The sequence below is a fragment of the Poecilia latipinna genome, unplaced genomic scaffold (genome assembly GCF_001443285.1).
Source record: "Poecilia latipinna isolate Pla-1442-1.1 unplaced genomic scaffold, P_latipinna-1.0 Scaffold34, whole genome shotgun sequence".
NCBI lineage: Eukaryota > Metazoa > Chordata > Actinopteri > Cyprinodontiformes > Poeciliidae > Poecilia > Poecilia latipinna.
The window spans coordinates 121,729-134,949 of NW_015112650.1; the positions used below are offsets into that span (position 1 = coordinate 121,729).

The 13,221-nt window shown below is 40.9% G+C and overlaps 3 long non-coding RNA genes across 6 annotated transcripts in view; 1 reads left to right on the forward strand and 2 right to left on the reverse strand.

Annotated features, from left to right (window-relative positions):
* Nucleotides 1-3,205, reverse strand: part of LOC106953562 (uncharacterized) — a 31,440-nt gene extending 28,235 nt beyond the window's left edge. For all 4 annotated transcript variants that reach the window (XR_001426220.1, XR_001426219.1, XR_001426218.1 and 1 more), the window contains exon 1: nucleotides 3,125-3,205. This is a non-coding gene — a long non-coding RNA (uncharacterized LOC106953562). The remainder of the gene's footprint in view (nucleotides 1-3,124) is intronic.
* A 1,573-nt stretch (nucleotides 3,206-4,778) lies between these two features.
* Nucleotides 4,779-10,170, reverse strand: LOC106953576 (uncharacterized). The gene is made up of 2 exons (XR_001426223.1): nucleotides 10,092-10,170; nucleotides 4,779-5,208 (listed from the first exon to the last, which is right to left on the reverse strand). It is a non-coding gene; the product is annotated as an uncharacterized LOC106953576 (long non-coding RNA).
* LOC106953570 (uncharacterized) lies at nucleotides 5,202-12,612 on the forward strand. Its single transcript, XR_001426221.1, has 3 exons — nucleotides 5,202-6,474; nucleotides 10,117-11,849; nucleotides 12,533-12,612. It is a non-coding gene; the product is annotated as an uncharacterized LOC106953570 (long non-coding RNA).
* The last annotated feature ends 609 nt before the right edge of the window (nucleotides 12,613-13,221 follow it).

Consider the following 13,221-nt stretch of genomic DNA (forward strand, 5'->3'; position numbering starts at 1 on the left):
AGAAACTGCAGTTTCTTAGTTTTTGTTCTGCATTTAAAGTAGCACAGTAAAGCTTCTTCACTTAAAAGAAAAAAAAACAGAAGCTTTGCTAGCATGTCAAAATTCACACATTTAAACAATGTGTTGATTGGGCCCCCTGTTCACAACTTCACTCTGGATTTAATATTAGGCAGGAGCAAATTGAAGGCAGCAAACTCAAAAAGGAGTTTCTGCTTTATGATTAATAATCATCCCACTTTATCCATTAAACCAACAGAGCAGAGCAATGGTGGCTTGTTTCTGTCGGAGGCGCTGGTTCGAACACACAGGCAGAAACGTGCAGACGCTACGCCACATGTGACCTTTCCGAGATTCACCAGTCAGTAAGGCTCTGGAAATTAAACTCGTCTTTTATTTCACCTCCTGAATGAATTTGTGTTTCCCCTCCTCCCCCACTGGTTTCAGCACATTTTAATCTGGAATCAGCATTATTGTCTGATTAATTACTATTGCTGTGAGGCCATATCTATTTGAAGAAGCTTTTTTCTTTGGCTTTCAAAAAATAATTTAGATGGTTAAAAACTGAGGATATAAAATTAAACCCTTCTCACTCTGACAGATAAATATTTGAAAAATTTCACAACAGAAATACATTTATCTTATGGACATGTGTGTATGTACATATACATTTATATATAAAAATCCACAACAACATAATTACATGATTATTTGTAAAAAGAAAAAAAACAACGAGCCTCCAATCACTTTGCAATCCAGTCGACCCTCACACACACACACACACACACACACACACACACACACACACACACACACACACTCTCCCAAATAAATATCTCCAAAGTAAGACAAAAGGAATTTCAGCAAAAATAATAATTTTTCATTTAAATTAGGCACCTGGTGAAAATTATATCTGCATTTAAAAATATACTGTAAAAAAAAAACGAAAACAAAAAAATTAAAACAAGAATCTGCTAACTGTTACAATTTGTTAAAATAAAAAAAGAAAAACGTATTGTGACTCAGAAATGTAACTTGACAGAATTAAATGAACGACAAGAAGCTGCAGATAAATAATTTTAATTCATGTCGATTTTCAGCAACTTTTTTTTAGTTTTATTCTTTTCGCTCAATCCTATTTGTTTTGTTACATTCGGATAATTATTGTTTCTTTTTATTTCATGTTTGTTTTCTGCAAATTGCACATTCTAAAAAAAACCACAAATTTAAACACAACTCCATGTCAAGTTCAAGGTTAAAGACGACCTCAAGTTCAAGTTCAACCGCAAAAATAGACCCTGAATTTCTGTCTATTTTTTGCTTTGTGTGTGCTGCGTAATACAAAAAATACTTATTTAAAATTCCCAAATAATTATAAGATTAGCAAAAAAGGATCTGTTGCAATGTGTGAAAGCCATTCTGCGGATTTAAGAAAGAAAAACCGTAAAATGGCCGACACACGAAGCACTGGATTCACACCCTGAAACGGCGCAAAGAGAAGAAAATTTTCTTTTTAAAAAATAAGCATCTAGTTGTTTTAAAAGAAACAACTAATAGTTAGCATTAACACAACCAGTCAATCAAGGGCAAATACTCACTGCTGAACATAAGAGTTTGCCTGTGAACTTGTGTTTTGTGCGTGTGCCGCCGTCGCGTGCGTATTCTTAGCTGTGATTAATCCGAAGTTAGCTTTCGTGCGAGAAAATAAAGAAAGAAATGCGTCTGCGTCGGCCCTGTCGAAGCCGTCCTCGTACTCAGGTGGACTCTGACAAAAGAGGCGCCTCAGCACCCTGCCATCTGCCTCTCTACATGCAACCCTCGTCTGGAATCCTGCCATCCGCTGCCAAAAAAGGCCCGAGGGGTGGAGAGCCGCCATGCTCTGCCAGTCCGAGATATCTGCCCACGAGCTACTTCAGCAGGAGCTAGCGCTGAAATGCATTTAACTCGACCGCACGTACGAAGAGCTTCAATCATCCCCCCAAAAAAGCCCTGAGTGACGTCACAGTCAGGTTTGTCCTTCAAGAATGCCCTCTTCTGTTCGGCAGCGCGACAACTTGGGAGCTCGTTAGAGAATCACAGGGCAGGAAGGGGCGGCTAGAGACGATTCACAGGAACAGAAAAGATGCAGGGATATAATTTTTTTTTTTTAAATTTACATTTTGGTTCATTTAGGTCTATTAGTCGACTTACAAACCAGGCGGGATAAGTAATAACGCTACAATTTAGATTTTAAGTGCATTTGTTTTTGCGAAACAAAATTCAGCGAAAAATATGTCAGGTTCAAATTAGCATAATGTACACTTTACAAAAAATCAGCAAAATTATTTTTAAAATGTATTTTTGCGTTGCAGTTGTTTAGCAATATTTAAAAAAAATACTTGCATTTATAATTTTTTTTTTTTTACAGAGGAATCAGTTTTAACGTGATTTTGCTGATGCCGAGAGATAAATATAATTTATTTTTGTATTCAAAAATACAGATAAGGATCTACCAATCACCCCACCCCACCTATCCACACACACACACACACACACACACACACACACACACACACACACACACACACACACACACACCCACGCACCAATACATACACAAATCTGGTGTTTATGTGATCGAAATACTGATATTTTCACTACAGAGCAAATTTTAGTAAATATTCTGATAAACATTTCGCTCCAAAGAGCCGGAAGCGGATCGAACCGATCAGTACATTATGTCCTTGTGTGTGTACGCTGCATCCGAAGCCCGAACCGCATCCCTGGAATGAAATTCCTCCACAACTACGGCCCTCCGCTTATTCACTGATCCCCACCAACTGCAATCCAAGAGCCACTGATTACTTTTGTTTGCGCGCTGCTATTTTTTCCCCCAAAAAATTCAGTCATTTAGTTTCAGAACACAAAAATGAATTCAAATTGAAAATTTTCTCAGTTCTATGTTGTTGTTTTTTTGTGTGTTTTAAAGCGGCGTTTCAGACAGAAATGGGCCCGCAAGAGTTAAGAAAGTTTTAATCGAATATTTTTTTTTTTTTTTAAAAGCATCTAAAGTTCGCTGTTGCTAAAGAGCTGGTGTCGAAACTCTGTAAGAATATGTGCATGAAATAAAAATAAAATAAATACTCACAGACTCCACAGAGCGAGGAGGCGAATGTTTGTTCTGGGGATGAATTTCCATCCAGCTCTCCTCGTCGTAGATCCGAACCTCCTGTTAAGAAGAGGAGAGAGCCATGAGCTCCGGGTCAGAGCTTCTTCAGGTACCAAGTGAACTCCCCGACCCAGGAGCCTCTCTGCCCCTTCCATCAGACTGTCCCACTTCCAGCTCAGCCTTCAGTTCCGGCTGCAGCTCTTGGGGTCAGTCCCACCTTTGAGCCTCGGCCGCCACCCCCAACCCACCTTAGCGACAGCTAGCCCGTCTCCTCTCCAGCGGACGGTCCGGTCTGGGCCGGCGGTGCGAGGCCCGACATGATGAGAGGCCGCCACGCGGTGGTCGGCGGGGCTCCGGCTCGACCCCGTCCGCCCCGGTTAACAAGTCTTTCAGTGAGGAATGTTAGCAAACAGGCGCACTGCATGTCTGATGCATGCAAATGGCACAGGCGCTCCAAATCCCAGCCTCGGCATGAATAATGCAGCTTTTCCGACCACCGCGCTCCCCTCATCACGCCCCGAATCAGATGCCTTCACTCCGAATCAGAAAAGTGTCAAAGTGTTTAGTTTGCTGCTGAAACATTTAGTTTCAACACCACACACACACACACACACAGAAATACACAATCACAGGGGAACAATTTGTACATGCAAGGGGGCGCAACGTGCAAACACCAGATATTCCGATGCAACTATTCAAAGATTGTTTTCTGACTCGGAACGTTTTCCCTCTGCTGTTGAGTTTAAAATTTTCTTTTGTCTGGAGTTGGCACCTGTCCCAGAAAGCGCTTCGGCTCAGCTCTCCACTCGTTCCCTTTCAGTCAGCGTGAAGCGGGGAGAGAGAGAGAGATAGACGGACGGAGAGAGAGAGAGAGGGAGAGACGAGCGGCAAGACACGGGAAGGAAACAAGAGGGGGGCATAAAGCTGAGCGAAAAAACAAACACGGTACGGAAGTTCATGCGGGTCAAAAGTAGCGATGGCGGACGGGTGTTTAGGAACACTGAAACGTGCAGCAGCCGCCTTCCGGCCACACAGGCCGCGTTCTCCTCACTGCCATCCACTGTGTGGTCATCTAGACCGCAAGCCTACCGCAAGCAGGTTACCCGAAATGGCGCCCCGGCTCTCCCATCCAGCCGAGAAATTTCATCCCTCGTGCCCCCCTCCCTGCCCTCTGGTCCCCACACAACGGGCCGCCGAAAAGGAAAAAGATAAAAAAAAAAAAAACTAAAAAAAAAAAAAATCCATTCAAAGAAAACCAGAAGAAGCGAATGAATTCGACACAAAAATCGTAAGCGGGAGGGTGGTGGGGGGGCAAAAAAATCCCCAACAAAGTTAGAATATTTTGTTCTTTTTAAGTGAAAAAAAGAAATTCAACAGCAAAAAAGCGAGAAAATCCAAAGAAAGACGCAAAAAAATCTATGTGGCAAAAGTCAGAGAAAAGGCCCCTGGAATATCAACTTGTTGCCAGGTTTTGCAGAACTGCTGCTGTGCAGCTAGTTGGAAGCAGAGGGTTAAAATCCAGCTAGTAGTGAGTGAAAAAAAAGAAAGAAAAAAAAAGAAAAAGCAGCTCCGTCTATGGAAGGGCGGGCTGTGGGGAGGCCCTGACTGTAGAAATAGCAGCACTTTTTTTCCTCTCTCTCTCTTTTCCCCTCGCAGAGCTTCAGTCTCCCCCTTGCGTGAGGCTGGAGCAGAAAGAGGGGAGCAAACGAAACGGGGAAGAAGAAAGACGGGGGGGGTGAAAAAAAGAGAGAGAGAGAGGGAGAGGAGGAGACAGTGAACGCGTAGTGAAGAGGGGGGTGTTGCTGATGATGAAATAGAAGGCGTAGCGGAGCGCGCGAAGCCGTCACTTTTTCATCACATGTCCAACACGGCGAGGAACTGTATTTGAATTGAGGAGGAGGTAGGAAGGGAGGGGGGGAGAGAGAGAGAGAGAGAGAAGAGAGAGAGATCTGAATGTGGGAGGGGTAGAGGAGGAGAAACAACCCTCCAGCAGCACGCAGGCGCAGTGGCTCCCGCTCCCACTGGGGTCCTCCATACAGTACCTCCGCCTTACTGTACATCAGCTAGTGAAGGGGGAAAAAAAGAAAAAGAAAAAGCAAGGAACATAAATAAACGGAGGGGAGAGAGAGAGAAGGGGAAGAGAAAAAAAGACGCACAGCTGAAAGGAAATCTGTGAAATATGCAACGCTTCTTCTGAGAGCTCGTTAAATTATTAACTTCCTGTCTCGCTACGGTGCAGTTCTAGTCGCTTAAAAAAAACACACACACACACACCGATGGGAGGGCCTCGCTTGTACTTTTTCTGGCAGGAAAAACAAACACGTGAAGCAAATCGAGCGAGCGAGCGAATGAACGGATTCACGGGATGGAGGACAAAAAAAAGAGAAAGAAAAATAACAAGAGCACAAGCATGGAGAGTGTTAATTTCAGTAACGTGGAAGGGAGCCTCCTCCTTTTCATAAACACTCCCCCCCCTCCACACACACACACACACACGCACGCACGCGCACACGCACACGCACACGCACACCCCCTCTGTCGAAAAGCTTGAACCCTCAAAACCTATTCTGGCACAAAACATTGATAGTTTTGATTTATTTTTCCTTTATTTCCCGCAGAGACTTTTCCTCCCCAGCTGCCCTGTCGCCTACCAAAGCTTAAAAAGTTTATAGAAAATGAACCAAATCGTGTTTTTCTCTCTCTCTCTCTCTCTCTCTCTCTCTTTAGAGAAAGAGATGCTGGTCGGCCCCTTCTGAAACAGAAGAGCAGGTTTGCTTAAATGGATTTCATGTTCTGATTTACATGAAGAGTAGGTGAGGTGCAGGAAGGAGCAGAAAAAGGGGGGAGCGCTCGGGCTGCTTCCACCATCTTAGATTGTATTGATTATTCTTTGCTCTCTCTCACATGCTAGCCCTCCCTCCTCTCTTCTTCTGCTTCTTTTTCCTGCCACCTTCTCTCCTCGATCAGCTTTTTCTCCCCGTTTTGTGGCAGATTACTGTAACGCTATTGTACAACAACTTCCTGCCTTTTTTGGCTCTGCTTCTAAAACCACTGCGAAAAGGGCAGAGCTCGTGGGCTCAAACTTTTTTCTTCTTCTTTTTTCACCCTCCCCACCCTCTCCTTTCCCTTCGGCCTCGAACCAGAGCAGCTTCTGTACGGAGAGGAATAAGGACATGTTAAAAAAAAACCCAAAACAAAACAGAGCGAGTCTGTTACAGAGGAACTATTCTGATTTCATTTCTGCTTTCTAAACTGCTGGCTGGGGAGTTGAGGAGGGCGAGCGGGGACTGCATGCCTAGCAGAGACAATGGGAGGAAAAAAAAGAAAAGGTGGGGGTTCAACTTTTTCTTACTCTTTTTAATCTGTGAAAACTTTCCATGTCGGTGTTTGGAGGGCGCTGAGCTCTTTACAGGGGGCTTGAGGAGGTTTTTCAAACATGGCTGCTACCGTTTTGCAAAAAAAAAAAAAAAAAAAAAAAAAAGGGGGGTTGCTGGCTTCTGCGCACACCCACCATCTCTGGTTTTCCTTCGGTTCTCCTTTCTGACTACGAAAATCCCAACGCCTCCCTTCACACTTCTTGTTTGCTCAGTCTCTTTCTGCGATTGCACACCGGGGCGGAACGGGAGGTAAATGGGCTGTTTTGGGTTTTTCTTTTGAAAGAAAACATTGCAGTTTGTTTTGTTTTTTTTCCCCAGTCGTCTCCCCCTTCGAGCTCGGTTCGGACTCCCGACGCCGGCACCGGCTATATCCCGAGCTTTTAGAAAAAGGAGCCCCGGTTCCACGTCACATCTCGCCATGCGTTTTAGCCAATTGAAAAACCCGTGACTTCATTATGGCCTTGATGTATAAAGCTGTCATGTGTGTATATGTTTGGGAACTTCATTTGAAAGAGGAGGGGGAAAAAATGAAATGAAATGAAAAGAGGGATGATGAAGGAGAATATGCCTAAAAAAACTCCAGGATTAAATGATGGCGGCTTGCAGCGGGAAACTTTGTGGGTGTTTTGCAGGGTGTGCAGGCTTGCACTTTGCAGCAGCGTAAAGTTCATCTGAGGATACGGTTTTGGGTTTTGGTGCGGTGCCAGCTCCCACCGCGGCGCTCCTTTTACTTCCCCCCTCTGATGCTCATCCAACTTATTTATTATGCCCAATTTAGACATCTTTAATTTATCATAATCCCAGAGAATAGAGCAGATTTTTTTTCTTTCCAGAAGAATTAAGGAGTCCAATTCATGCATTTTTTTTGTGCAACTTTCAGCTTTTATAGTTACTTTTTCGCTTTTTGCCTTGGAAGTGAAATTTTTGGAGAAGTCAAACAAATGAAAATACTCAGCAAAGAAAACATAAAACTAAAGATGGGAGTTGCTTCTTTTACAAATAAATAAATAAACAAACAAAAATCCACCAATCACATTTACCTGATTGTGCAACATAAAACAAGATGGTAGAAAAAGCTGCAAAATAGCACGCAATTTATCTGCAATATTCTAGTAAAAAATATAATTTACCCCCCCCCAAAAAGTAAAATAAATCTGCATAAATCTTATTATTCCATATCTTTATAAATAGAGAAAAATAATATTACAAATATTGAAAATGTAAAAATAAAAATAATCACTTTTAGAAAAAAAAAATTGTACAAAAAATACAACTTGTGAACAGACTATTAGCTCGTTGTTATTCTTTTTTGTCCTTAGTTTTCCATCAGGGAGAAAACAGCAAACACATATTTAAGTGAAATAAGCCATATTTTTCAGACTCAGGTCAGAAACTTTCAGATATCTTTCTAGTAATGCGAAGAAAAAAAAAAAACCTACCCAGCGATCCACAACAACAGACAACATCTGCATTTCTAATTTTAAACGAAACATCAAAACGCCATCGGAGGGGAAACAGGAAGTGGTCAGCATCTATGATTGGAGAGCTTCTCCTAACCGACTCACTCAGGACGGGATAAAAGCAAACCACAAGCATCCCTTCTGACGCCGGGGTCCACAATATACTTTCTAGGAACAGAAGCGCGTAGTGTGTGTGTGTGTGTATGTATGTGTGTGTGTGTGTGAGGTGGTCTCGGTTAAGCCCTGCACGTGTCTAAACAACTTCTCTATTACGCTCGAGACCTTTGGGGGCACTCCCCCATCGAGCGGGGAACAAAGGCCGTGACCCCGGGGTCAAAAGTGTTGCATGGGAGGCTAAGCGGGCCCATTCACTTCTCCGCTGCTGTTTGCTTTAAGAAGGTAAAGATTACGAACACATTAACTATTACCGATTAGGGAGCAGGCGGGAGGGGGGGATCCCTCGTGGGAGCCAGGTCCCAGGGCAGCACATCACATCCTATTAACACGGCCTGACCTTTGACCCCTGCTCGTCACCCACAGGCAGTCAACTGTGACCGTCGGTTTCTGCTCTCTGAGCCTCTGAGACATTCAGGGAAGCAAATGAGCGGAGGAAAAGGAAACTTTTAAAAGATAAAATAAATAAAAACAGCTTTCAAACACTGCAGGTTTCTGTGCACACAGGAGTGGAGGGTTTGGTGTTTGCATCGGTGCTGCGCTCTGGTTTCGGCTTGGACCTCAGGCCAAGTTGTGCGCTCACGTGATGTCGGGTTTTCGGCGTGATCCGATCGGAGAAGTCGTACAAATCGTGCAGGAATGCTTGGGCTTCACGAAATGGTTGCATGTGCAGCAAAAGCTCTCAAAACACAAAATGGAGGAGACGAGGCATGCGCAGGAGGGGGATTCTATATATATATTATATTTTAGATAACGGTGATGTAGCGCTCCGTGAAAGGCGTGAGGAGCAGATCCTTCATGATCTGGATTTCTGATTGCATCCAAACATTATTTTTTAACCCTGTGAGTCCAGACAGTGCAGCTCTTTCCCAGCTAATACTGCTGAGTTTTAAAAACACACTTTTTGTGTTTTATTTTTTTTAATATCTATATTGCTTGTGATTAAATCTTCTACTTTTTGTTTCAGGTAAACTGTGGAGAAAAGGACTTCCAGAACATAAATTCAAATTTAAGAAGCCTGTGTGTCTATTTTAAAACAGATAATTCATTACATGTAAAATTACAAAACATTAGTAAAAAAAATAAATAAATAAAAAAAGTTGTAAAATATTAGATTTTGTCTTTCATGTATAATCCTGTTTTGATTTTTCTTCTGTTTTTGACAGAATAATAGAAAAGTAAGGGAAAAGTTCATGTGTCCTTATAATGCATAAGAAAAGAGATATAGAAACATGTAAAATATTAAATTGTATTTCACCATGACACACAAAATCACTTTTCCCCGTTAATTAACTCTACTTAGATATTATCGTGTAAATAGTCATGATTCTAATTGTGTTTAAGAAAATAAGCAAACATGTCAGAATTTATTCCACAATTCAGTCTTTAAAAAAAATTATGTATTCCTTCGTCTGTAAAAATTTTTTTTTTTAAAAAAAGGTCAGTTAAATATATTTTTTTTAATTTATGAGAAAAAATGCAATAGTTATTGTTGGAAATTATGCTCATCTAAGTGACAAATCTTTGATTTAATTCAAAGAACAAACAAAACTCAACCATTTTTACTTTTTAGAAGAACTTTAGTTAAAAGTTTCTATTATATGTTTACGATGTAAACCGTTTTCTACGTCCTACTGTTTAATTTTACCTAATTTAAAACTTATTTAACCTCATTTATTCTCAGTAAGGATTTTAAAAACTTCACGTAAATTTTTCTACTATAATTTAAGTTAAAAAAAATAAACTTTTGTGAAAATGCAGAAAAACACGTGTTGTAATCCTCTTGGCCAGCTTCAACTTTAACAATCCAGAAATTTCAAAAAACGCATTTTCAAACTTTCTGATTACTGGATAACTTGCAAATGAATTCATCTTTAAAAAAATAAGAAGAAAAAGAAGAAGAGAGGGGTAGCAAAAAAGCAGAAACAAACTCACTTTGTTGTCTTTTCTTTCCTCACAGGATTTCAAAAGAGCTCGAGGAGAAACAGGAGCAGAGCAGAGGCTGGAAACGATGGTCCTGCTCGACTGCAGAGCTCAGACTGGACAACCCAGCCTGGGAGGGACGCTCCCTCACTGAAGCCACTTTTGGCAGCAGCACCCCTCAGGAGTCGGCCACATTGTGCCGGACCGGCACCGCGTTCAGGCTCAAACTAACGCAACTCAGGCAGCAGATCCACATGTGTGTCGCCAGCGTCGCATTCAGAAGCGTTAATAATGACACGTCAAACACAAGTTAACGCCGATGCAGAGGAGATTTAGTTGATTTTAGAGTGTTAGGGCGAAAGGCGAAAATGTTTCACGCAACAATTGCTTTTAAAATCAAGCACGCTTTGTGAATTTTTTTTTTGTATTTAATTGCTGTGACTCAGCGAAGGGATAGCACAATTTAAACACATTACTACAAAGATTTAAAACAAAAATACAAAACATAATCTACAGGTTTAATGTAAAACAGCAAAGCAAAAACATTCCTACTGCTGGTAAAATAAAACCATTATAGTGAAAAGGATTACATTCCTTTAATATTTTGTATGTTGACACTTGGTAACTTAAATAAATGCTTGCTATGTAGAAAATCACTAATTTTTAATGTCCTGCTCTGTATAGGGTCACAAGAATAACAATCAGAATTTAGCTGGTTATTTAATTAACTTTTTGTTGTTTTTTACCCCGGTGAGATCATTAAGAACTGGTTATCATTTACATTGCCAACAAAAGCAAATGTCTTTAGTTTGAAATAGTTTTACCTTAATTGGAAAAGTCTGTTTTTTTGTCACCAGACATTTTTCCGAAACTGACAACTTTGCCTTTTTTGTATGCGAGGAAACAGTGAACAGTGTAGTGGCTTTTCTTCCAGCAGGCTGATTACAAGTGCGCAGCAACAGGTGGGGGAGGGGGCCGCGCTACATTACTCCACACGGCGTATGGACAGGGAAAACTTTGGGCTCGTCAGTGTTTTCTCTGGCATCTGGTTAAAATGGATGCTAAACAACAGGAGGAGCGGGAACTTTTTAAGTTGGCATGGCAACCAGAACGGGTCAGAAGCCCAGAACCCTCTAAGGTTCCCATGAAAGACGAGACGATTCTAGGTGAAAGCATTTTTTGGTGTTTAGGCTGTGCGTTCACAGGTGAGGTGTATGATCCTTTTTTAATCACCTTATCATTTAACATAAAGTTACACTGGGATTTCTGCTTTACAATCCCACTGCGTCGAACCAGAACCAAACATGGAGAAGCAACATTCAGCTTCTGAGCACCACCAATCTGGAACAAACTTCCAGAAAACTGCAAAGCTGCTGAAACACTGAGTTCCTCTAAAGCCACCTGTTTAGATTAGCAGTAAAGGGAGCATTGATGACGGTATTTGACAGAATGTCACATTTTGCTTGTTTCATAATCGGTTACTGCATTATGTTTTTATTGTGAGCTGTGTCGTTGGTGAAATGAGTTATACAAATAAACTTGGCTTACAGATTCTAGACATTTCAAAACAAAGGAGTGGAAGGGCACAGCATTTTATTAAAATGTATACGTTTTTAATTACAACTATTTTGAACAATTTTCCACCTGAACACTTTCTGAAAACCCGTGAAACGTTGTGAAAAGCAGTCTTGATTTTTGTTCCAGTTCAAAAGACGCCCGGCTGGCAGCAGCCGTTACTACACCGCTTTCTCTGGAGCTACTTCCTGTCGTGTGAGTGCACATTTTTTCTTAATCGTTTGCAAAGAAACGTCTCAGTGCTTCATACAGACATCGGAGTCTGAAGTAAACTGAATGCCATCAGTGCTGGATGTATATATACATATAAATAAATAACCTGTAAGTTTAATTCTTTAATCATTATACGTCTATGTTTGCTTCAGTCACTTCCTCTTGTCACGTCCTAAACCACAGGAACATTCGACAAACTGTAACTCTATAGATCACATCATGTATTGGATTCTAGTCAGTTTTATTTATACGGCGCCAATTCACAACAAATGTCGTCTCCCCAGGGAATTTATAAATAAATCTGTTTTATTTCAATCATGCAGACGTTCCAGTTGATACTAGTTATCAAGCAGTACTGTGAGCTCGATTAATTTTGTTTAGTTTAAAAAGTTTATTTTTTTCTGTTTGCACAAGTATTTAAGTATTTAGATGATAATCTTCTAGAATCGACAATTTGACAAAATTGAAGTGTGAAATTATTAAATAAATAGATTATTTACTTGGAATTTACTTTAACTTATTGCAAACATTTTACAGGTCTGTCACAATAAGCAATAAATCCATTAATCGGTGGATTCATTTAAACGAAATCAATAATTTTCATTTGCATAATTTATTGTTTTTCTCTTTTCTCTCTTTCTATGAAAAAACCTGGGTGACTAAAGTCTTCAGTCTGGTGTTTTGGTCTGAACCAGACCTTTTTTCTCTATGTTTGTTGTTTCTGTTGTTTTATTTATTTATATTGGATATTTAAAATGTCTTCCAGTTCCAGTGTTAAATGTTCATTAGAATTTAAAGTTCATTGCTGTTTCAGAATGTGTTCTTGCATTGTTACGCCACTAACTTTATATTACTTGAAAATAGCCTCAAACCATATTATCATTTATCTCACTAACTTCTGAGACAATTTATCGTCTGGCAAAATGGCCTAGATGGACAGAAAGAATATATTCTCCTTTCCATTAACCACTTTGTGAATATACATATTATTTAATCTGTGACATCTTTAGAAAACTTTGTAAAATTTTAGTGGCTTGTAATAAAATACACAAAAATCTCTTTCTAAGTCATCTTAACTCACAGCATCAGGACTCCACATACCTGGACTCACGAGGAGAGCCGATACTTTAAGCAACCCTGTGTTTTTTGTTTTATCCTCTCTGATGGCAGCCCTGGCGTTTTATGGGCCCGGACTGTCTGTGCCGCATGGCTGCCAGAGGTCCAACGGCACCGCCTCAACGCCGCACTTCATCCGCTCGCGTTTTGTTATCTCACACACCCAAACCCGCATCCTTCGGCCCGGCTGAGAACGTGTCAAATGTGCGCCCTAATGCGCTTTATCCTTTTCATAAAC